Genomic DNA, 25,054 nt, shown 5'->3' on the forward strand with positions numbered 1-25,054 from the left:
ACATGAGTGAGCACTTAACAGGTGAACAGGGCAGGCATCCCTGACAGGGTGACGCAGGAGCTGAGACAGAAGAATGCATTGGCACAACTAAGAGAAGCAGTGAGGAGATTAGTACTAGAGGTGAGCACAGCATGTGCAAAGGTCCAGGGATGCAAGGAATGTGGCCCAAATGGATGCAACCAGGCCTATGTGGAGCAAAGTGAGTAAGATTCTGATTTTGACACCAGCTGAGACTAAGCTAGGTGTGAAGTGGGACTTGGGTTGGAAACAGAGAAAGTATCAAGGGGACTCCCAAGATTCTGGCCTTTGAGGCAGGACAGATGGTGGTGAGCTTTCATAAGGGCTAGGTTTATAGGGGATGGAGCATGAGTTCAGGTTTGAAGGCACTGAGGTATCTGTTAGTGGAGGGGCTGCTGAGGAGGGATCAAGAGGCCAGGTGGGAAGTGGTTGAGAGGCTGGGCTAAAGGAAAAACTCAGGAGTATCAAAAGTATCGCAGAGGGACAGGCAGGGTGAGGGGCTAGGGGGTCTAACAGTCTGAGCACCTGCTTTGGGGCCTGGGAGAGCAGCCCCAAGTCCCCCTCTCCCCCCACCACCTCCACCACTGGGACCCCTTCCTCCAGCACCAGAATAAGGGCAGAGCCTGGAGAGGAGCCTGTGAGGGTTACACTTGTGGGCCCCAGTACAGCTTTATTTCTTTTCCCTTCCAGAACTTTCAAGATATTTCTATACTTATTAAATTCAAAGCCAGAAAAACTTATAGAAAGGCAGCAAATGTTTTCTTCAAACACTGAGAGAGAGAGAGACAGAGTGAGAGAGCGAAGGGGAGCGGAGGGGAGGAGAGGGCAGGGGAAGAGAGAGACGGAGAGATAGAGGGCAGGGGAGGGACAGAGCAAATGGCAAATGCAGGCGATGTCCTCCTGAAACCATGGTGACCAGTAGGATTTGGTGGGGGGCACTGATGATATTAATAATAACTCACTGTGTGGATTTCTCCAGCATGGGTTAGTGTATGCACAAGGCAGTGTGCGTGTGTGTATATATGCATGGTATGGTTGTGTGTGTGCATATAGGTGGAGGTGTCTGAATGTGTGTAAGTGACTGCATGCATGGATTGCAGGCCTGTGTGTGTGTGTGTGTGTGTGTGTGTGTGTGTGTGTGTGTGGTGCATGTACGTCATTACATGGGTGTGACTTCTATAGAGATGTTCAAAGCTGGGTGTGGACACATAATGAGTCCCATGTGTTTTTGAGTGCCCCTTTCAAGGCACTTGTGTGATTCGCTGTGTGCACCTGTGCACCTGCATCAGAGGATGTGACTGTGCACATTTGTGCATGCATTTGAATCTGCTCGTACATATGTGTGCACACAATGCTGTGTGTGATCGACTCATGGGCTTGGATGCAGGCGTATCTTCAGGGGTGTATGAGTGGGTCATGTATGTGCAACTCCAGAAGTGTATATACAACATACTTAGGTGTGTGTGCACGAGGGGAGCTTAAAGTAAAAATTGGGAGATGAAAGCCCATAGTCTAGTTAACAGTATTGTAGCAATGTCCATTTCCTGATTTTGAGAATGTGCTAGAGTTATGTAATGGTGCTACTATGGGGGAAGCTGGGGGGAGGGTACAAGGGACGGCTGTGCTATTTTTGCAACTTCCTGTGGAACCTATCATTATTTAAAAAATGAAAGGTTAAAAAAATCGGGATGAGAAACACGAATTTCACACATTTGTGTCTCCTCAAAACAAGTAAGAGAAAATGGGGAAAAAATGTAAGCAGCCAACCTATGATTTTTTTAAAGTAAGATTTTAACTGAGAACATGGTTGATGCCCCAAGTCTCCCAGGTGGAGAAGGGAGATGCAGGCATCTCCCTTGTGTGTGTGTGTGTGTGTGTGTGTGTGTGTGTGTGTGTGTGTGTGTTGGGGTTGGGGGGTGAGAAGCTCAGATTCTATGACCCAGGCAGGTGCAGCGGTGTTATCAGGCATGTGGCCGTCTGGTGACCCAGGAGGACCTGGAGGGGACTGGGAACGTGTGCAGAGTGAAACACAGGATCAGCCGTGGTGAACGGTGAATGCGTGGGACTTCACAGGTGAAGACGAGGAAATTTAATCAAGGTGGAGTGAAAAAGGTAGGGGCATCAAATCCCTTGGGGCATGGGGGAGTGAGGGGCAGAGCAGCTAATCCCCCAGGGTATCAGGTTGTCTAACCACCTGCCTCAATGGGGGTTCTTTCCAAACCCCAGGGTCCCAAGCTTACAGGGGGCAGGGAGAGAGAGGGAGGCAGAGACACAGAGAGGCGAGGGGAGAGGCAGGGAGGGAGAGAGACAGAGGCCAGGCAGAACAGAGAGAGACAAAGAGACAGAGACAGAGACAGAGGGAGAGAGAAAGAGAGACAGAGAGAGATAGAGAGAGAGAGAGATAGAGAGGGAGAGAGAGACAGAGAGAAACTGTTTAAGCATCTTCAGCTTCTATGAACCCAGTGTCTGCTTGCTTAAAAGGACCAGTCAATTAGTTATTCCATTCAAAAGCATTCTCTCAATAAGGCAGTAATGTATCAGTTACCTATTGCTGTGTAACAAACCACCTCCAAAACTTAAAGGCTTAAACAACAAAAACAACAACCACAACAACTTATTTGTCATGATTCTGTGGTTTGGCTGGGTGATTCTTGCCTGGGCTCATTCATGCAGCTGCATTCGAAGGGCAACTGAGCTGGGCTGGAAGGTCTAAGCTGGTCACATTCATTTGTCTGGGGTCTTGTGTGGAGGCTGAGGGGCTCTCCATCTACTTGCTGCCCTGCTGGGGCCGGAAACCTAGAAATTACAGTTTCCAGAATTCCTTGCAGCTGAGCACTGGATGCGATCAAGTTCTGTTGATGGAATATAGTCATGCAATGTTCTGTGCAGAGGCTGTGTTTCTGCCACATCTGTAATATATTTCTTGGTGAGCACACTGATACGGTAAGAACAGAGGCTTAAGGGTCCAGGTACCATTTTTCTTGTGGGCACCAAAAGGCAGGGACAGAGGGCTTGCCCACACAGTGATGCCAGATGAAGTTCTTTTCCTGCTGGTGGCTGGGGGAGGGGAAAGGTGTGGGAGGGAATTTTCTCTGTGTGCAGGATTGCTACTAGAATAGGAATAAAAAATGAGTCACTAGCAAGATGAGTTGAGAGGCAAAGCTTTAAAATGTCACTCGTCTGGGAAGAGCCAGCTCTGAGTAAGGATGGGGAGATGTACAGATATCAGGGGAGATTGTGGCATGGACAATGCTTTTATCCAGCCCTCAACTCGGTCTCTGAATTTCTGAATGAAGAGCACACAGTGGCTGGTGTTGTCAGGGTCACAGGGCACAAAAATTACCTCTTTTGTCCTAGGTGTAGACATATCAACAGTTTTGCTACCTCATATTGGACCAGGTCATGCAAAATCTCTGGTTGTGTCTGTGGTGGAAACAATGAGATCTCAGAAACCAAGAGGTGTATCAGTTAGGGAAGGCTAATGTTATGTGCAATAACAAACATCCCCCAATTTCAGTGGCTCAAAACCCTAAGATGTATCTCTTGCTTGTGCTGGTCCCTCTCTTGGGGTTTGGCTGAGGACTGTATATGTATTCCTCCTACATGTACAGGCTGATGGAGACACCACGATCTCAAACTTTGCTGGTCACCGTAGCTAAGGAAAGAGACAATGGAACAAGTTGTATCATGGCTGTGACAGTTCCCATCTGAAGGGGTACATGTCACTTCAGCTCACATTTAGTTGGTCAGAGAAAATCTCATGGCCCCTGTCTGACTTCATGGGGAGCAGGGAAGTGCAAGTCAGCCTGGGAGAAGAACTAGAATCTTCAATGGTTAACTTAGGGGGATGGGGGAAGGGGGATGTTCTCTAGAAATGAAACTCACGCCAAAGGAAAAAAAACACTAGAATATTAATCAAGGCAAACTACATCTAATGCTAATAGATTCTCCAGTGGACATAGAGGATCTCTCCCATTAGATCCAGCAAGAAAGTCCCAGGGAAGCATCTGATTGGCTCAGCTTAAATCACCTGCCCGTCTCTGAATCAATCCCTGTGGCCGACTGGATGGAATACTCTGATTGGCCAGACTGGATCACATGTCCCACCCTGTGGTCCTGAGAGGGAGGAGCATCTTAAATGACAGCACCCCCATCCCAAATCAGATGCCACTAAAAAAAATAATAAAATAACATTCCAGTGAAGCCTTGACATGCTACTGATTATAAAACATACCCTGCTTTCATCAATATTTAAAAAATGCGTGACTTAGAATCAACAAAATGTGGTATTATCCTCCCCATTTTACAGGTGAGAAAATTGAGGCACAAAAGGGTAAGTTGCTCTCCTAGAGTCACACAGCCAGGAGGCAGATGAGCCAAGATTTGAACCTAGACAGTGCCGTCTGGAGCCCCTGTGTCAGCCCCGTGATCAAAGTTCTCTTGGCCCATGGCCTCTACACTAATGTCTTCCACGTCTCAAAACACAGGCATCTTTTTACAGCTTTTCTGTGGCTGCAAGGCTCAGAAAATTTTCAGTAGTCCCAGAGCTTGTTCTAACATTATCAAGTGTGCTTCCTTTGACACTGAAGTGGTTTTTCACTTGGAGAGTCCTTAGGGGCTCCTACATGGTCCAGCAGCCGCAGACATTTCTTGGCCTTTTTTTTTTTTCTGGAAGTTTCTCTGGGTTTGAGGCATTATACTATAGTGTTTAAATGCACCCGATTTAGAGCCACATTGTCTAGGGTCAAATCTTTCCCTCTGAGGCTTCAGAGCTGTGGGTTCTTGGAAAATATACCTAAGTTTCTATGCTCAGTTTTGTCATATATCAAATGGCATTGTTGTGAGGATTAAATTAATTAAATCACATCAAATCTTAGAATAGAGATGATCGTGTTTGAGCCCCTGGATCCAGCCGTGTCTGAAGCTCGTGAGATTAATCCTATACTTCCCACTTCCACAAACCAGCAAAGCCCCTTTATTATATATATTTTTCAAGGCAGCTTGAACTGAGTTCCTTTCACTTGTAACCAAAAGATCCCTAAAGAGTGCAAGTGTCCAATGGCAGACCCCCAGAGAGCTGGCTCAAGATGAAGAGACCCTAGGGGGCCCTGGGGCACAGTTGATTAAACACCCAACTCTTGGTTTCGGCTCAGATCATGATCTTAGGGTCCTAAGTTATTAGAGCCCGGCATTGGGCTCCATGGTCAATGGGGAGTAGGCTTGAGATTATTTCTCCCTCCCTCTCTGCTCCTCTCCCAGCTCTCTCTCTTTCAAATAAATAAATAAATCTTTTTTAAAAAATGAGGAAACCCTGGTGCCCTGGAAAATAAGCATATCTTTACTATGTCATTGATGCTGGTGAGCCCATGCTTCAGAGGAGGGAACTCAAATCCAATTCAGTAGATGTGGTAGCCAACCTCCAACGTGGACCCCAATGACCCCCACCTCTTGGTATTTACACCTTGGCTAGGCTTCTCCCTCCCTGTGTCGGGGTCTGTCTGTGGGATCCATAGATGTGGTCACACAGAGATGATGATTGTCACTTCTGAGATTAGGTTATAAAAGACAGTGTCTTGGGGCACCTGGCTGGCTCAGTTGGTGGAGCGTGTGACTCTTGATCTTGGGGTTGTAGGTTTGAGTCCCACATTGGGTATAGAGATCACTTAAAAATAAAATCTTGGAAAAATATATGAAAGACAATGTCTTCCACTTTGGGGTGTGTGTGTGTGTGTGTGTGTGTGTGAGACTGTCTCCACGTCTCTCTCCCCTTTTCTCCCTTTCTCTGTCTAATCTCTTTATCTCTCTCGGTCCTCCCTGGCTCTGTGCCTGTTCCACTCATGGTCTCTTCTTGGTCTATCATACCTTCCTTTTTGTCTCATTCCCCTTCCCCTCCTCGCTGGACTTTTGGTCTGTCTCTATCTCTCATTCTCTCTCTTTGTCCTTCTATGTCTCTGTCTCTCTGTGTCCCTCAGTCCCTCTGCCCCCACCTGGCCCTGTGTGCATCTCTGGGGCTCTTGTCCTGGCTCCCTGCTCCCCCCCCAACTTTAAGTGCAGACTGAAGGGAAGCAGCCCAGAGGGCCTGGGACACCCCCTCCTTGGTTGCCAGGCACTGGGGCTGGGAGGGGCTGAGAGCTCATTACCCTAATGGTGTCTTCGGAGGGTGCCAGCCAGCCCAGGAAATGGGCCACTTAAGCCTATTGGAGCTGATGGCAGCCTGCGGCCACTTCTCCCCACTGCTTTCCTTGCAGAGCTGGGAGTGGGAAGAGAGGAGGGAGAAGGAGAGAGGGAAGTGGAGGAGGGTGGGAGAAAGGGGAGGGAGTGAGCAGGCCGAGGAGGAGGAGGGAGGGAGTAAGGTGGGAGGGGGATCCATCTCCCTTGCAGGCCCGGTGTCCTGGGAAAATGCACCGGCTGCTTGGGAGGGGTCAGGAAGCTGGACTGGACCCCGGGAGTGGGGCCTCCTTGCACACACACTTGCACACCTCAGAGAGCACCGCCCCCACACCCCCACTCAGAGTCACCCCAGAGCTGCACAGGCACCCTTCTGCTGCTCAGGGGGTTCCTGGGACATCCCACCAGGTCCCTGGGACACAGGTGTGCCCCCAGAGCCACAGACACGCAGGCAGAGGGCCACGGACACAGGCATAGCAGAGGAGGAGGGCCCGAGGCCACAAGCAAAGGTCATTGGCACAGTGACGCAACACAGAGCAGACACAAGCTCAGCCAAGCTCACGCCTGCAGTCACAAACAGGGACACGCGCATTCACGCCTACAGCCACAAACACACGTCCACAGTGTCACATGGGGTCACAGACGCGTGCGCACATGTGCTCACACCGAAGCCCAGATGGAGACACGTGTGCGGGCATATGTTTGCACGCACACTCACTTGGTCACAGGCACGCATATACATGAGCACACGTATTTACACAGACACAGGCTCATGTACTTCCGTCCCCATGCACACCCACATGACACGCACACACCGATGACAGCATCTGCACACGTGTCCACGCACGTGCTCGCAGACACATCGCAGATACTTATGGGGGTGCATGTCCGCGGACATGCTCACAGATCCATGGGTCCACACTCACACACACGTGGACACACATAGTCACGTGCACATAGACACATAATCACAGATCTCTCCAACACAGCCACACACCAGGACACACAGATCGGAGGACACACGTACACTCCCACTCCCACACACCGCACGGGCACAAGCGATCCCGACACCCCAGGGTGCGAGCACATTGTCCTTCCCCCCATGACACAGGGACACACGGGGAACTAGGAGGGCAAGCACTCCCAAAGTGAATAAACCATCCCGCACACACTCACAGGCTGCAAAAATGCCCCCCCACAGGATGTGGCTACCACGTACCAACACGTGTGGGCTGTGAATTCACCTTCACACACACACTCACACCCACAGTCAGGTGCAACCTGTCATGAAAACAGACAGACTCAGAGTCGCAAACATGCAGGCATGGGCAGAAACAGATGTGACAATCACACACAACACACGAAACAACGGCCGGCCACATAGCAGGTCACTGGAACGAAAGCAAGCCCAACCTGGCCTGATCTGCCAATTTTTTTCTGGCGAAGATAGTGATCTGGATTTTTACGTGAAACCACTTTAAAGAAAGCAAAACGAAGGTGTGTGGCCCAACCCAGCAAGAGCTAATGGTCTAGACCCCAGCCTCTGATTTGCAAAGGGACCCCAGTCACACCACTAATAGTTGGGCTTGGCCTCTCCAAGCCTCCACCTCCTCTTCTGGAAAATTCAGTCAAAACAGTCCTCATCTCAAGGGCCTATTTTGAGGACTGCAGTAGGAGGCCAGCTCAGCCAGAGAACAAAGGGAGGGCCTCCTGTTCTCTCCATCTCCCCCTGTCCACCTGCTGTCTGTCTCTGTCCCTGGATTTCTCTGTCCTCTGCTGTGGTCTTACACCATCTCCACGTTTCTGTCTGTCTGTCTCTCTCTCTCTCACACACACACACACACTCAACACTAGTGCTCAGGAGGCCCAGCCAGGAGGAGGCAGGGAGCCCACTTGCCTGAGCTGGGATCTGACCGAAGCTCTGATTTAGAAGACTCAGAAGCAGAGTGGGTATGCTTGTGTGTGGCTGGGTGTGTTTGCGTGTGCATGTGGGTGCCTGAGTGTGCCTGCATTTGCATGCATACCCTTGCCCACGTGTCAGCGTGTCTGGCTCCAGACAAGCCTCTGCCTCCCCAGAGAGATGGGTTCCCCATTTCCCTCTCCATTTCTCTCCAAGGCCCCGGGGGCTTCATTTTGCACTGAGCTGGAATAGAAGCCCCTCCATCCCTCCTCCGTGGTTGGGGCACCCACCCAGGAGCCCCTCCACCCCTGTCCCATCACCGGGGTCATGCCTACCTGGCTGTGACTTGTTCTTGTTCTGTGACTCTGGCCAAGATGCTGAGCCTGCTTCCTCATCTGTAAAGTGGGGAGAAGGGTTCCTTGCCAGGCAGGGTGATTGGGAACTCTAAAAGAATGAAACAAAGGAACAATTAAAAGAAGAAAGAGTTTAAAAAGCCAATGATTTGAATAGACGTATCTCCAAGGAAGATGCACAAACTGCCAATAAATGGTAGGTACCTACTCAGAAGAATGGAAACCCACACGCGCGTGCTCACGGCAGCATGATCTGTGTTACCTGGGGACACTTGCAGGGGACCCTAGAAGCCCTGTAAACATAGTTTACAGAAGCAATGCATGTTCATTAACAAATATTTGGAACACACAGGGGAGAGATTAGCCATAAGGTCATCATATTCTCTTACTTGTTTAAAACACGAATTAAGGAGCCAGAGTCCCCTCCATCCCTACCAGTGACTTTCTAGACATCCTGGCCTCAGTGAACAATGTGGTGGACACTTTCTGAGAACTCGGGCTGGATCTCCCTCTCTGTCTCTCCCTCCTCCCCGCCCTTCCCTCTTCCAGATTTGCTTTACTAAGCTTACAAAGATTTTCTAAAAATCATTTCATTGATTTTTCATTGAACCCATTTCCCACATCACTCCAAATCAGTGTGTATAAATCTACCACTCTTTCTTCTTAAAAATAGGACCATTTTTGCATAAGTCCGCCATGCATTTGGAACCAAATTCCAAAGGCACAAAGGAGTTTATGTTGAAAAGTCTCTCCCTGGTCACCCAGATGCCTCTCCCACTGTGGCCACTGCTACTGGTTTCTTTTGTCTTCTGAGATTTTAGTCTTATTGGGGCAAATATACATATGCAAATATATACTTTTGGTGTGTGTGTGTGTATTATGTGATACATATAGATGCAACTTACTACGCATTATACTATTTATATAGATTATATAATATATATATAGAATATGTATATATTATATAATCTGTAACAAAGAATTTTATATAAAATGGATAATTCACCTACACATAGAAAAATGTAAGGAGATGTACCATGTGTGACAAGCCTTGCAGCTCCGTCCCCTGTTTGCCCAGGTCCACAGACAAGCACTTTTTTTTCTTTTAGAAAAACATTTTTTTTAAGATTTATTCATTTATTTGAAAGAGAGAGAGAGAGAGACAGCGTGGGGAGGGACAGAGGGAGAGAAGCAGACTCTGCTAAGCTCTATGTCCAACATGGAACTTGAACTCACCACCCCAAGACCAAGAGTCACATGCTCTGCTGACAGAGCCAGCCAGGCACCCCTAGAAAAACATATTCTTACTCCTCATATCTTTTTTTGGGGTGTGTGTACGTGTAATACCCTTTGCTTCCGCCCTTTTATTAAGATATAATTAACATATAACATTGTATTAATATAAAGTGTACAATCCAAGGATTCCATATTTGTATATATTGCAACATGATAACCACAGTAACTGTAGCTAACACCCCTCACCTCACATAGTTACCAAGTTTCCCCCCTGTGATGAGAACTTTTAAGATCTACTCTCTTAGCAAGTTTCAAGCATATGATACAGTATTGCTATCCTTTTACAGAAAAAGTAACATGCTCTGTGCTTGCTCTATGCCTCTGTGAGATCTGTGCTCTGCTTTTTTCTTTTTCTTTTGCTTTTTTAAGATTTTATTTATTTCTTTGTCAGAGAGAGACACAGCGAGAGAGGGAACACAAGCAGGGAGAGTGGGAGAGGGAGAGGCCGACTTCCCGCGGAGCAGAGAGCCCCATGTGGGGCTCGATCCCAGGACTCTGGGATCATGACATGAGCCGAAGGCAGACACTTAACGACTGAGCCACCCAGGCGCCCCTCTGCTTTTTTCTTTTTTAAGATTTTGTTTATTTATTTGACAGAGAAAGAGAGAGAGAGAGGGCACGAGTGGGAGCTGCAGGCAGAGGGAGAGGGAGAAGCAAGCTCCCCACTGAGCAGGGAGCCCGACGTGGGGCTCGATCCCAGGACCCTGGGATCATGACCTGAGCAGAAGGCAGATGCCTAACCGACTGAGCCACCTAGGTCCCCTGCTTTTTTCTTTTTCTTTTTCTTTTTTTACGTAGCAATCCATCTTGGAGATTTTTCTAGACCCATTCAATGAGAACCTCCAGCTCCCTATTTCACAGATTCTACTTTTTTTTTTTCAGCATTCCAGAATACAGATGTATCACTGATTTAGCCAATTCCCCATTAGGGAACATTTTGGTGGCTTTTCAATGATGCCATAGGAACATCCTGTGTACCACAGCTGCATACATGTGTGGGAGAATTCTGCAATGTGTGTGTTTTAAAGCACGCTGTATTGGTTGGAGGGAGGGTGGGAATGGAGAGTTCATGTTTCATGGGGACAGAGTTTCTGTTTGGGAAGATCTGGCGATGGGTGGTGGGTATGGTTACCAACAGCACAAATGTACTTAATGGTTATGGCGAGAAATAAATTTTACATGTGTTTTACCAAAATTTTATAAAAAGTAAATGGGTTTTTAAATATAGTGTATTAAAAGAAAATTTGAGGGGCGCCTGAGTGGCTCAGTCGTTAGGCGTCTGCCTTCAGCTCAGGTCATGATCCCGGGGTCCTGGGATCAAACCCCGCATCGGGCTCCCTGCTCAGTGGGGAGCCTGCTTCTCCCTCTCCCGCTCCCTCTGCTTGTGTTCCCTCTCTCGCTGTGTCTCTCTCTGTCAAATAAATAAATAAATAAATAAATAAAATCTTAAAAAAAAAAAGAAAATTTGAGGCATCTTGAGGCCAACAGATTAGGAGAGGATTACCCCTGAAAAGAGAGTTTGTTAAGGTTTCCGAAAGGCAGGGGCTCGCCACACTGCAGGGCCACTTAGGGAAGCAGCAGGGCAGTCAGGAGGCCGTGGGGGTGAGACTGGGCAAGAGGCTTGATTGTGGTTCCACAGGAAGAAAAGGGTAAGGCAGGGTTAGCAGGTTTAGGATGGACCAGTTGGAATTACTTCAGCGGGCTCTGGGACTGAGGAGCTGTTCCTAGTTGTCTAGCAGCTGGTCTGAGGGGATCAGGGCAGGAGATAGTAACCCTGGGTGTGAGAGCCCCGAGGAGAGGGCATGGGCTCTGGATTGGCCGGTTTGTCTGAAAAGTCTACTCAGGGCAGGTTGTTTACTATCTCTGGGAACGAGCTGGCTCTGGGAGGGGCCGATCTCCAGGGTCGGCAAGGCCCCAGATGTTGGAGCATCAGAAGTTAAAAGGCATGATTAATACAGTGTTCCTGGAAGGGGACATCTGTGTCCTGGGGACAGTGGCCTTCTAATCCCCCAGCCACTGTTCTCTTTGGCCACTCTGAAGCCTCTCTCAAGCGCTAATCAAGTCCCTGGAGGTTGCATGTCAGGCCTGGGGAACACCTTTTAAGAACTAACTGTTTCTGGGCAGAATTTAAAACCAGCCACTAGTGTGACTGCCCAAGTTCAGGGTCCTCTAAGGGGAGTCAGGAGTTTTGCTGAGATGAGACCAACAAACGCCATTTTATCATCCATCCAGGACCTGAAACTCAACCATGAAGAAAAAGGCCAACTGCTTTGGGTGCAATATTTCAGGTGACACCATACAGCCAAGCCAGTCTTTGCCATGGGGGTTTTTCTGGACTATCTATTTAAAATTTTGGCTTTTCTTTTCCATTTTAAAAGCTTGTGGCAAAATTCATATAGCATAAAATTAACCATTTTAATCATTTTTAAGTGCACAGCTCAGTGGCATCAACCACACTCACACTGTTGTGCAACCACCCCTATCATCCATCTCCAGAACTTTCCATCTCCCCACACAGAGACTCTGTCCCCATGAAGCACAGACTCCCCACCCCCCCCCCAGCCCTGGCTCCCACCATCTCCTCTCTGTCTGTGTGGACAGGACTTCTCTGGGGACCTCCTGGGAGTGGGGTCATGCAGGATTTTCTATAAATGGAATTTTATTGTATGTACTTTTTGGGTCTGTCTTACATCGCTCAGCATAACTCTGTGAGATTCATCCATGCTGTTGTGTGGATGCACAGTCAGTTCTTTTTTATTGGTTAGTAGTATTCCATTGTATGGACATACCACAGTTTATGCGATCACCTGAAATGACATCTGGGTCATTTCCAGTTTGTGTGTGTGTGTGTGTGTGTGGGTGTGTGGGTGTGTGCGCACACGTGTGCATGATATTCTACAATGTAATATACTACAAATTTTGACACTAACCACCTGGAATTATTGCAGACCCCATAAGCTAAGGGCACAGTCTCCAACTAGACTGTCCTCAATTCAGACACGTCTGAGCTTTTGCATACAGTGGTTTGTTGTTGTTGTTGTTGTTTTTAAAGATTTTATTTGAGAGAGAGAGAATGAGCGGGGGGGGCATGGCAGAGGGAGAGGGAGGAGCCGACTCCCTGTTGAGCAGAGAGCCCAACATAGGGCTCGATCCCAGGATCCTGGGATCATGACCTGAGCTGAAGGCAGATGCTTCACCAACTGAGCTACTCAGGCACCCCGGCATCCAGAGTTTTTATTGGTGTTTCATGTCATATGTCTGACTGATCCAGTTGTTGGCCACGAGATTGAGCTCAGTCTGCAGCACCCCCAACCTCTCCAGGTCAGGCTGACATCTAACCAAATGGTTGGTGCTTCCTGCATGAACAGCCCCCAACCTGAGTTGTCTCCTTTGTGTGTGGAGCCCAGCCCTGGGGTGAAAACCAAACACTCCTATCCCTGGGGAGACATCAGGGATTTAGAGGTTATGTCTCAGGAACCTGGGACAAAGACCAGATACATTCTTTATTATATAGCAGTTGATGCCAAACAAAGCTGCAAGGCGGTGCCTGGGTGGCTTAGTCGTTAAGCGTCTGCCTTTGGCTTCAGGTCATGATCCCAGGGTCCTAGGATCGAGTCCCACTTCGGGCTCCCTGCTCTGCGGGGAGCCTGCTTCTCCATCTCCCTCTGCCTGCCACTCCCCCTGCTTGTGCTCTCTCTCTGTCAAATAAATAAATAAAATCTTTTTTTAAAAAAGCTGCTATGAACATTCATGCAAAACAAGCCTTTACATGAATATAAATTCCCTTTTCTCTGAGGCAAGTACCTAGGAGCAGAATGGCTGGATCATAGGGTTTTATAACCAATGGATTATGGGAACTTTCAAACATACACAAAGGGAAAAAAGGAGAACAGTGAGTCACCATCTGCCCATCCCCAAGGCCCTGTTTTGTGGCCCGTCCCAGACATGGCATCTCATTCACAAATATTTTAATAGTCTCCAAAGATAAGGACTCTTCTTAAAAAGTATACTGCCAACATCATCACTACTCTTAAAAAAAATAACTAGCATTAATCACTTAATAGCATGAATAACCCCTCAAGACTCATCAATGTCTTTACACAACTGGTTTGTTCAAGTAACCCAAACATGGTGCCTGAATACATTTTTCTTTTCTTTCTTTTTTCTTTTTTTAATCTAAAAGGATGTTCCCCAAAAAGTTACCAGTGGGGAGTGGAATGATGAGTGGCTGCTATTTTCTTCTGATTATTGATGATAATGATGATAGCTAAAATGTATGTTTAAGATGTCAAATGACAGGATGCCTGCATGGCTCAGTCGGTTAAGCATCTGCTTTTGGCTCGGGTCACGATCCCGGGGTCCTGAGATCCAGTCCCATGTTGGGCTCGTTGCTCAGTGGGGAGCCTGCTTTTCCCTCTGTCTGCCACCCCCCCCCCCGCCCTGCTTGTGCACTCTCTCTGACAAATAAGTAAATAAAATCTTAAAAAAAAAAAAAAAGAAGTCAGATGATGTACAGCTGCTTCACCAGCTGAGCTGCTGTTGTGTCCTCAGCGCCAATATGCGGTTTGTCTTACCGAGTCTGGAACACAGCACAAGCATGGCTTTCTATACCTTCGAAAGCGTCTACAGATAGCTCGACTTTGGGGCTACAATAACATGGGGTGCATTTGTTTCCTGTATGCTGAAACAAAGTACCCCAAACTCTGGGGGTTAAAGTCATAGAAATTTCTACTCTCACAGTCTTAGCGACCAGAGATCCTAAATCAAGGTGTCGGCAGGGTGGGTTCTTTCTGGAAGCTTGGGGGAGAAATTGACCCAGGCCTTTCTCCATGCTGCCTGTGGTTGCCTGAAATCCAGTGTGTTCCTCGGTTTGTAGGTGCATCCCCCAGGCCCTGCTTCTGTCTTATCCTCCCCTTCTGTGTGTCTCTTTCCTTGTCCTCTGCTTGGGATCCATCTAGGACCGACGACGCTACATCGAGGAATACTTCATCTTAACTAATGACATCAGCAAAGACCCTATTCCCCACCCCAGCCCTCTTTCACTCAGTCCCCAGAGGGGGGCTTTTCTGGTGTTTCTTTATTTTTGATTGAGACATTGTTTGCACATGGTGAAGTAGACTAGTCTTCTGTGTTCAGTTCAGTGAGTTTTATACATATGTGTAGATGGTGTAATAACACCATCCAGCTGCTTGCATGGAACATTCTGGGCTCCCCAGAGGGCTCCAAGGAAGTCTTTCAAATAGTAAATCTGGTCCTGTCCTCCCTCACCTAAAATCTTTTCATGAGCCCCATCACAGTGAAAATCAAACCTATAATAATAATGATGACAGCGCCAGCGACCCATGTGCGGTGAGCACTCAGTATACGCCAGGTACCTGATCTGGTCCAAGGGGTTTGTCTGTATTGACCCCTTTTACCTCCTGACATCTTTGAAAGCAGATACTTTTATACCCATTTTATAGGTGGGGAAAATAAAGCGTGGAGCATAAAAGTCACTTGAAGCCAAATTTAGCCAGCTGACCTTGAAGCCCCGTAGTGTGGCTCCAGAGTGTGCTCTCTTAAGCCCTGCGGGCACCCCATGGCTCAGGTGCTACTCATCTCTCCAACCTCCCCGCTCAGCATTCCCATCCCTTGGCTCATGTCCCACCAGCCAGCTTGTTTCTGCTCCAGGGCCTTTGCACCTGCTTCTCGCTCCTCCAGGATGTTCTTGTTACACAGGTGTCTGCTCTCAACTTTTCCCCAAATCTGTCTGTCTCTTATCATTGAGTCTCTGGGTCCCCCTAGCCACCAATGCTGTGGGCAAAAGCACGTGTGTGTGTGTGTGTGTGCGCACGTGCGCGTGCACTCAGCTAGCAGCTCCTGTGAGTAGGCTCACACACACTCATTCACAAGCTGTGCTCCCCTCTCCATGCACCAAATTCCCAGGTGTGCTCACCCACAGCTGACAGCCACAGAGTAGTCCCAAATTGTGGCCCTCCTTCCCATGTCACCCACAAAATGTTGACTGTAGACCCCCAAACCCCTACTCTGCTGCTGAGAAGGGGGAATGGATGGGAGCCCTCCCCCCCACCCCCAAATCCCAGAAACCTGGCTGGGTAAGAATCATGGAGGCCCCGTTGAGGACTTCCAGCCCTAAGCCCCAGGGAGGGGGTACTAAGAGGTCTCAAGAGGAGGAGGAGGGGAGGGGACTCAGCAGGTGAGAAGGGGCTCAGAAAGAGGGGGAGTCTGAGTGTGGCTCAGAGAAGAGGCCAAAGGAAAGGAGGTCTCAGAGGTGGGGCTCAGGGAGGGGAGGAAGTTCCAAAAGGGGCTGGGGGAGTCAGAGAGGGGAGAAGGAGGGGAATCACACTTGGGCATTGGGGAATCCCCAGCGAAGCCTGCAGCATTCCTGGAAGGCTTCCAGGAGGCATGGCCTGCTTTCCCCTGGGAGAGTCCTTCCCAATCCCCACCTCCCTGCCTGCCTGGAGGAGTGGACCCCATGAGGACTGGCTGACCAAGGGACAGACCAGCTGACCCTTGTGGATCAAGGAGATCCAGCCACCTGTTCAGCATTCTCCTGGGTGGCCAAGGGGCATGGGGTGAGGGGATGCTTGCCAGGCTGTCCCTCATACTTTTTAGCCCCAATGGGCCCGGTCACCTTCTGGGTCTCCTTGGCTTCCCTGTCTTCCCAATCAGGAGTTGGTGGGAGCAGCTAGGAGGGAGGGAAGGACAGAACTTTGCCCCTTCTGCGTTTTGGGGGTCCAGATGCCCCCATCGTGTGTCTCTGCACACAGGTCTCTCTCCATGTGCCCCCCAACCAGGATCAGTGGGGGTCTCCTCCCCCTCTTCCTTCTGGGTCTCCCATTGGGCCCCCTGCCAGCTTTAATTGGCTTTTGTGGAGCTGAATTCACTGGAGCTGTGCTCAGCCCGGCCCGCAGCTCCCCCGTCTCCCTGCCTGGCTAGCTGGGGGGGCTCCTTTGTCGAGAGGGCCCGCCAGCCCTCAGCCCCCTCCCTGCCGCTGCCAGCTCACTCTGGAGACAAAATGCCCAGAGCCTATACTGTCCTTAAGGGTGGGCTGCTGTCATTTGGTCTAATTCAACCCGAAGATAGGGGCTAGAGCTGATAAACAGACTCCTACCCTGCTTTGTCTCAGCAGCCCCCACCCCTGCTTCCACCCTCTCCCTCTGTCCAGCCCTTGTCTCGGCTCCAGAGGCCTCCCTTCCCCCCGCCAGCAGAGGGCACGAAAGAGCAGAAAGGCCGGTGAACCTCACTCAGTTTTGCCATCTAGGAAAATGTTATATAGCATTGGACTGCAGGAACCGGCGTCCGCCTGTGTCCCTTGCTCAAGCCGACTCCTCCCCAGTGCCCCGAGACACCAACCGGTCCCTCTGGTAGCCCTGCTTTCCTCTCCCACTCTGTCTCTTTACTCCTTCCCAAATTCAAGGTCAAGTTTTGTGGTGGGGTTTGGGGGTGTGTTCCAGGTGGGTCAGGGTCCTGCTGACAGAGCTGGCCTGCTCTGAAAGGGGGACCCGAAGGGAATAACACACAGGGCTCCTTGTTTTACAGAGCTGTGCATTTGGGGGGTGGTCAAGGGACCAACAAGAGGGTTGTCATTGGGGTGAGCGGAGGGAGCAGAGAGGAGTGAAGGCAGTGGTCTCTTGGGCAAGTCGGCCTTACTTCCTCAAAGGAGAGAAATTTCTAGAAGGGAGTCTGTTCATTCATAGAATTAATGTCTTTCCTGAACACCACAGGCTGTGCATTGTGGACAGAGCAACAGGTGAGATACATCGGCCATGCTGGGGAAACGCTGAAATGGCAAGAAGACCCCTGCAGGGAGAGGGGACATGGCCTAAGGGGCAGTTGGGGAGGGGGCCGGCTGAACAACAGGGAAAGGGCAAGGCGTCAGCCCCACTGACTTGCTCAGTACCAGCTGCCGGACGCGGGAAGCCCTTCCCAGCATCACTACCCAATTAGTGCTCAGGAGGCAGGTGCTGCTGTGACCCCCGTTATTCAGATGAGACAACAGAGGTCAGGACAGGACCCGTCTTGCCTATTACCGCAGGTGGCTGCAGACGAGCTCTGCTTGTTGGCACGTCAGTGCTCTTTATTTGTTACGGACCCTCCAGGAGTGAGCCGGGCGAGGAGTAGATCTGGTGCATGGAGAGCATGCAGTGGAGGAACTGGATAATTTGGTGGAAGATGTATAGTGGAAGTTGTCTCCTGACGATTGGGCCCTGTCGATGGTGGGGTAGCAGATTCTTCTTCATGGTGGACTCCAGGGTGAGTGTCAGGGGGAGAATCCTCATGTTGCCTCTGAGGCACTGAGAAGGGTCTGCGTGATGACGCTTCCCATCAATGGCAGAATCCACCTGGAGGGGCCTGGGGCCACATAAAAAGGGCCACGGATGCTCTGGACAGAGCACCTACTATGTGCCAAGCCCCACAGTTTGCCCTTCGTTTATGTCACGTACCCCCCTGCCCCCCATTTCACTCCAGGAGATAGCACTATTATCCCCATTTCACAGATGAGGAAGTTGAGGCTCAGGGAGTTTGAGTTTACCAGGCTCCCCACGAGAGAATGCGCAAGAAACCCAGTCTTGGGGAAATTCCAGCAGATTTGCGGGGGTGGGGATGTGGAGAGACAGACGTGGGGACTAAGGGAAGCTCTCTCAAGTCTCTCCATCACTCCCGCTCTGACTTATCATCACTCCCTACATTTAGCCTTCAGACTGCTCTGGTTTGATTGTGCAGAGCTAATATCCCCGAACAATGCAGTGGCCTGGAGAGGCACGGAGGTGAGGGGCAGCGATGGAAGGAAGGAGGCAGGGAGGAAAGTCTCATCCACGCAAGTCGGCCAGTCTCTCCCTTCTGCAGCCTCTGCCCACCACGCAGAGCTTCTGCCTCTTGACCTACCATCCCTGTATCCCCATGGCAAAAATAACAGGCCGACTTCGTCATTTCTTGACTGATTTCTATATTTACGGGCACTGGGTTACCTGTGGAGAGGCTTAGAAATGTGAGTTCTGGAATCAGAACGCCAGGGTTAAAATCCCCACTCCCCCGCTGGCCAACCATGTTAGTCATCTTTTTGGGCCTCAGTTTCTCCACCTGTAAAATGGGATCAGTAATCCCATCTCCTAGCGCTGTTGTGGGGACCATAACCACTGGAAGAGTGCCCAGTGCCCAGAGGGTCTTCAGTAGGTTATTACCTATTGTGATGGTGTGTGAGACAGAATTAAAGGACCCCCCCCCCCTCCAGGCAGCAGGAATTGTGAGGGGTTGCAGACAAAAGGCATCATTCCATAAATCAATGAAAATGGCAACTGTAAAGTAGAGTGGAAATTCTCAGCTACTGAAACCTCCTTGGGGAGTCAAAGTAGTACTGGCATAGTGTTGAGAATAAACAGGATTATTGCCCTTCTGACACTGAAGAAACAAATAATTTAATTTTAAAGTGTTTGTCAATAGCAAAAATTCCTCTTATTGAAATAACACTGTTATAGGGTCGGCTGTGGGAGTGAAGCGAGTGAGACTGTTTATGAACCGCTCCTTAAGTCACTTGGACCTCTGAGCCTTACTCTCCCCGTCCATAAAATGGTCATAATGAGAATCTCGACTCCTATCCGGTCAGCTATGATAAAGAAGTGATTAAAACACCTAGTTCGGGACCCGGCCCCTTAACCGTCACTATTTAATATGTTAACTATCATTATTTCTTTACTAATCTTTCATCGAAAAAGTGCCAGCTCACAGAGGATACTGATTCTATCACAAATGTCTAAATATGTCTTTTAAACAACTTGAAGCAAATATTCTATATTCTTAGCATTTTTAATGGGTTTTCATTATGAAATTAGCACTTGGTTCATCAGAAATTCGCCAGGACAAAAGGGTGCAAGAGAAGCTTTTCTCCCACCCCTTTGGAAAGGTCCAGTGGCCTCTATTTTAAGTTGTCTTGAACTTCACTTCTGTGCCAGGCAGTCTGGTCCAGGGATGACCAGAAGCTACCGCAGGGATGTCTCCTATTGGATTCCAGCCCCTTTCTAAGAGTGAGTACTTCCCCGTGTCTGCCCATGCAAGGGAGAACAACCAGACCCATGTGTCGTTAGCCCTTTTTAACTGTAATGTCTCAGAGCGGGGCTCTTTCCACGAACACACTCCCCTGGATCTCTCCCTAGAGCTGCCAAATTGGGGGGGGCATTCTTTATCTAAATGTGTTGTGAAAAAAAAGAGGGTATTGTATGAAAGCCATTATTTTATTGCCCTACATGCTTTTCTGTACATTTGGAATAGAAACTCAACTTGAATAGAAGTGTGTGAGTAGAAAGTCGGTCCTGCCCCCCCCGCCCCCACCCCCCACCCCCCACCCCCATGCTCATCCAAAGGCCTTAGCCAGCCATTCTTGTGACCCATTTCACCGATTCCTTCCAGGGACATTCTGTGCGTATGCCCAGACATATTTATATCTCTCCTTTTTTGGATGGTGATCTCTATAAATCACCAGGGTAGGACATACAACTACCCAAATTGCTCCAGCTCCGAAGACAGAGGGCCTCCTCATTCATTTCATGGCTCCCCCAAACTGTGGGGGCACATTTGGGCTGTCTCTGTTCTTTTGCCTGGAAACCCATCAGACTACTATGTCTTAATTTACTCATGACCCTGATAAGGCTCAGGGCAGATCTTCTAATGGCTGGTTCGGATTCAACAGGCTTTTCTTTTCTTTTCAGGTATCTGATTACCTTGAACTTCATCTGTGTAGAAGGTGGCCTAGTCTCACACCATGGCCTTTGGATCTTGACTGTCATTATTATAAGCTGTGTGACCTCGGGCAAGTTACTTAACCTCTCTGTGTCTCTGTTTCCTCACCATTAAAAGGGGGATGCTGCTGCTGACAGTGCCCGTATCATGGGGTTGATGGGCAGAGTAAATGAGTTTAAAGTGTGACATTTCCTTAGAATGTTTCCCAGCACATATTTCCATTATTTCGTGCATGTTATTCTCAGATGTCCAAAAGGATCTGAGGCAGCCAGCCTTTGCAACAGACATTTCCCAGACTGGAAATACTGAATCCCTCTCTGCTTCCCTTCTTTCTTTTCTCTTTCCACTCCCACCCTCCAACTCCTGGAATGGGTAGACGTCTGGCAGGACAGGCCAGCAATCCCGCCTGCCGTGGTGGTCGGCTTGGGGACAGGGACACTCCTGCAAATGCTGGGGTGTGTGTTGGGGGAGTGGAGCATCTGACTTTGAGATGTTGAGGTCTGGGGCTCAGAATGGGGCTGGAAGGGAGGGTGATTAGGGCAGCCAGAGGGGCAGTGTTGGGAGGCCTGGGACACTGCATGACGCCTGGCGGTCATGTTCCTGCTGACACCTGGTGGAAAAAAGGAAGTATCGTCCTTTTCAGCCGGGGCACCTCTCTGAGATGGTCAGCTCCCCCAGATCACCAGCAGGACCTCGCTGGCAAACCCAGGCTGAGAGGGGGAGCAACGGGATGTCACCCAGGACACTGGCTGCCCCATGTGGGCTTGAATGACCCAAGAAATCATTTTAAAGGAGTTTTTGTTTGTGTTTTGATTGTTTTGGCAGATGAATGAGCTCTTGGGCCTTGATGGGGTTCACAGGGGAGATGACATATTTCCTGAGCTACTTCCCCTCCACCAGGAAGCCCACCTGTATTACTCCATTCCCACTCCCGGGCCTTTTCTACTCTGGCCAACTCTCATTTGTTCATAATTTCAAGAAATGTTTACTGACCCCATAGTGACACATAGGTAACAAAACAGATTCGAACAAGCAAGCAAACCCTGCACTGGTGGAGTCCTTACTCCAGTGGAGGAGACAGAAGAGAGACAAGCAAACAAATCTACAAATGGGATTGTTTCAGAGACTAATAAGCCACTGAAAGAACATGGTGAAGTGATAGACACTGAATTTGTGGATGCCAAGGTGGGGGAAACTCAGGGAAGTTTCCTCTGGGAAGGTAACATTGAAATCAAGAGTTGGAGGAGGACAGGTAATGAGCCCTGAAAATGCCTGTGCCAGAGGGCACAGCCCGTGCAAAGGTCCTGGGGCAGGGCTCTGCCTGGCAGTTGGAGAACAGTGAGGAGGCCTGTGTGGCTGGAGCAGGCTGGGTGAAGGGGAGAGAAGTGAGGGCAGCGAGGGACCAGCGGAGGTCCTCGTGCAGGGTTGTATGGTCCTCGGGGATCACTTCGCCTTTTACCCCAGGAAGGTGGGAGCCCTTGAGGGCTGTGGGCAGAGGAGGACAGGACCTGACTCGGGTGCTCACAGGCGCCCTCTGGTGGAGGTTGGACTGTGAGGGCGAGGGCATGAGCCAGGGCTGGAGGCAGAGGGGACAGGCACCGGATGGTGGTGATGGGGTGGACCAGGGAGATGGCCATCCAGTGGGGAAGAAGTGATCAGATTTTGGGTGTGTTTTGAAAGCAGAGCTAATTGGACTTGTTGAGTGATTGGATGTGGGTAGGGGAGCAAGGAGCCCAGGGCAGCTCCCCGATTCTGCTGAGCATCTGGAAGGAAGGAGCCATCCTCAGCTCAGTCAGGGGGGATGAAGGAAGGAGCAATGTCTTAGTCTGGCTAGGTTCCTACTACAAACTGCCCCAGACTGTTTTTTATAAACAGCAAACATTTATTTCTCACAGTTCTGGAGGCTGGGAGTCCAAGGAGCCGGCAGGTTCTGTGTCTGGCGAGGGCCTCTTCCTGGGTCACTGACCACTGTCCTCTCCCCACGTGCTCACAGAGCAGAAGGGGCAGGGAGCCCTCTGGGGCCTCTCTCATTAGGGCACTCATCCCATTCATGGGGACTCTACCCTCATGACCTAAGCCCTTCCCCAAGACCCCACCTCCCCATATCATCACCTTGGGGGTTAGGTTTCAACATATGGATTTGGGGGGCACACAAATGCTCAGTCCATAGCAAGCAGGTTCTGGAAAGGTAGGGAGCTCAGTTTGGACCATGATAAGTTTGGGATGCCCGTGACACCATCCACACCCTGCGTGGAGACACTGAGGGTCAGCTGGACCCCCAGTCTAGAGCTCAGGGGAGGCCTGGGTGGAGTCAGGACTGTGGGTGTCCACCAGGCGTAGATGGGGTTTGAACTCAGAAAGAGGAGGAGGCCGCCTGGGAGGGGTGCAGGTGTGGAGGAAAGAGCCTGGGCCACGAGGGAGGGAAGGGGTGGCAGAGGAGGTGTATGGAGAGGTGAGTTGGAAGCTGTGGCCAGAGCAGCATGAGGAGGTTCTAAGTTTCCCTCAAATTAGCCCACTCATCACCACCCCCCAGGACAGCTGGGACTGCTGCCCTGCCCCCTTCGAATAGTAGGTGGTCAGTAAATCATTGTTCAATGAATGAATGAATGAATGAATGAATGAATGAAATACTACACTGCTGTCAAAAAAGGATGTTAAGGAATGATGTCCAATAAGGAGAGAGGAATACTGCCCTCCTCCAAAGTCCACATCCTAACCCCCAGAACCTGTGAATATGCTCCCCCACACGGCAAAAGAGACCTTGCAAACACAATACGGATCTCAATATGCGGAGCTTATTTTGCATATCTGGGTGGGCTTCATGTAGTCACATACAAGAGAGAGGCAAGAATGTCCAAATCAAAGAAGGAGAGGCACCAACAGAACCAGAGGCTGGGAAAGGCAGTCTAAGTGATTCTCTCTGGAGCTTCCCGCAGCCAGCCCTGCCCACACCTGGGTTTTAGCCACTCCAGACCCCTGTTTATTTTTTATTTTATTTTTTTTAAAGATTTTATTTATTTATTTGAGAGAGAGAGAATGAGAGATAGAGAGCACGAGAGGGAAGAGGGTCAGAGGGAGAAGCAGACTCCCCGCTGAGCAGGGAGTCCGATGCGGGACTCGATCCCGGGACTCCAGGATCATGACCTGAGCCGAAGGCAGTCGCTTAACCAACTGAGCCACCCAGGCGCCCTCCAGACCCATGTTTAGACTCCTGTCTCCAGAACTGTGTATAGTAGTAAGCTTGTGGTTTCTTACAGCCACTATCTGTGGTCCTCTGTCAGAGGGGCAGTAGGAAACGAATACAGAAGGGTCTTCATGCTTTGTGGCCGTGACAGTGCTGGGCTGAGCCCTATTGGGCTCTGAGGCATGAGGAAAAATGTGTGTCTTCTCAACAGGGGTTCTACGCAATGTCCAATGGTTAATTTTTCCCCAGAAGTAAATGTTGAAAATGTGACTGATGGTGTTTGTTTCCAGTAAACGCAGAAAAATGACATTATGATAAGTTCTTAAGGTTTTGAATCATAACACGCCTATTTTTAAGTTTCAGTATTTTCTAGAAGATGCTCTGGGGGGCAATCGCCTTTCGAAAATACACTAAAACAGGCATAGAGGGGCACACATTCTTGCTCTTGCCTCGGACCCCACTACGACTTGGCGAGGCACTGCCAAAACCTGTCTCGATTTGTAGTTTTGATATATTGTTCATTATGGAGTTATTTTGCCACTAATAGGGTCTCTTGGTATAGTGCCTCAAAATATCATTTACCTTGATTATTGCGGTTTTTTGTCCACCCCCTTAATGTCTGAAGCTGAGGCCACTGCCTCGCTCCCCTCACTCTAATCCTGGTTGTGGGGTGGAGGGGAGGGGGCAGATTTTACAGCAATGTGACCCTAAATTCTTGCCATTACCCTCCTGTCCTCCCAGGTCTTAAAAAAAAAAAAAAAAAAGTTGATCTAAAATGCTGACAACCTAGCTCTGCGTTGACGGTTGGGTAATAAGGACGTGTGTGTGCCCCGCTTCTAGGAGATCCCCAGCACGCACCGCCCCCAGAGGAGGGCCGCAGGCTCCGGAAGGGCAAGAAGCCCCGAAATCGCGCGCTCTATAGCGGCCCCCGGAGCCGCGCCCTCTACTGGTTTCCGTAGTGTAGCGGTTATCACGTTCGCCTCACACGCGAAAGGTCCCCGGTTCGATCCCGGGCGGAAACACGCTTGCGTTTTTCCCTCGCCATAGCATTGTAAAGCTTACTCCAGAGTCAATGCGATATTGATTCCTGTGTTTTGGCTTTTAGATTTCGCCTGTCGTCTTTAAAAGTTATTTCAAGGTAATAACAAATTCCAGTTGGGCGATCTTAGTAGGAAAATTTAAATAGGCTCTGGTAAGAAAGTACAAAAAGAGTACTTTTGCTTGCGTTGGCCGGGAATCGAACCCGGGTCAACTGCTTGGAAGGCAGCTATGCTAACCACTATACCACCAACGCTCCGCTGACAGCGGCTTTTTCTAGACACTATTAGTAGAAGTATAGTGAGTCCGGTTGGGTGATACCAAATTGTTTAGGGGTGTCTCTCTCCCGCGTTCTTCCCT

At 49.6% G+C, this 25,054-nt stretch overlaps 2 non-coding genes across 2 annotated transcripts; one reads left to right on the forward strand and one right to left on the reverse strand.

The window, feature by feature from the left end:
- The first annotated feature begins 24,605 nt into the window (after positions 1 to 24,605).
- On the forward strand, positions 24,606 to 24,678 carry TRNAV-CAC (transfer RNA valine (anticodon CAC)). Its single transcript has one exon. It is a non-coding gene; the product is annotated as a tRNA-Val (tRNA).
- Positions 24,679 to 24,878: 200 nt separating this feature from the next.
- On the reverse strand, positions 24,879 to 24,950 carry TRNAG-UCC (transfer RNA glycine (anticodon UCC)). Its single transcript has one exon. It is a non-coding gene; the product is annotated as a tRNA-Gly (tRNA).
- Between the last annotated feature and the right edge of the window lie 104 nt (positions 24,951 to 25,054).

Source organism: Eumetopias jubatus, unplaced genomic scaffold, assembly GCF_037043125.1.
Source record: "Eumetopias jubatus isolate StellerSeaLion01/CBP00866 unplaced genomic scaffold, mEumJub1_p1.0 scaffold_1, whole genome shotgun sequence".
NCBI lineage: Eukaryota > Metazoa > Chordata > Mammalia > Carnivora > Otariidae > Eumetopias > Eumetopias jubatus.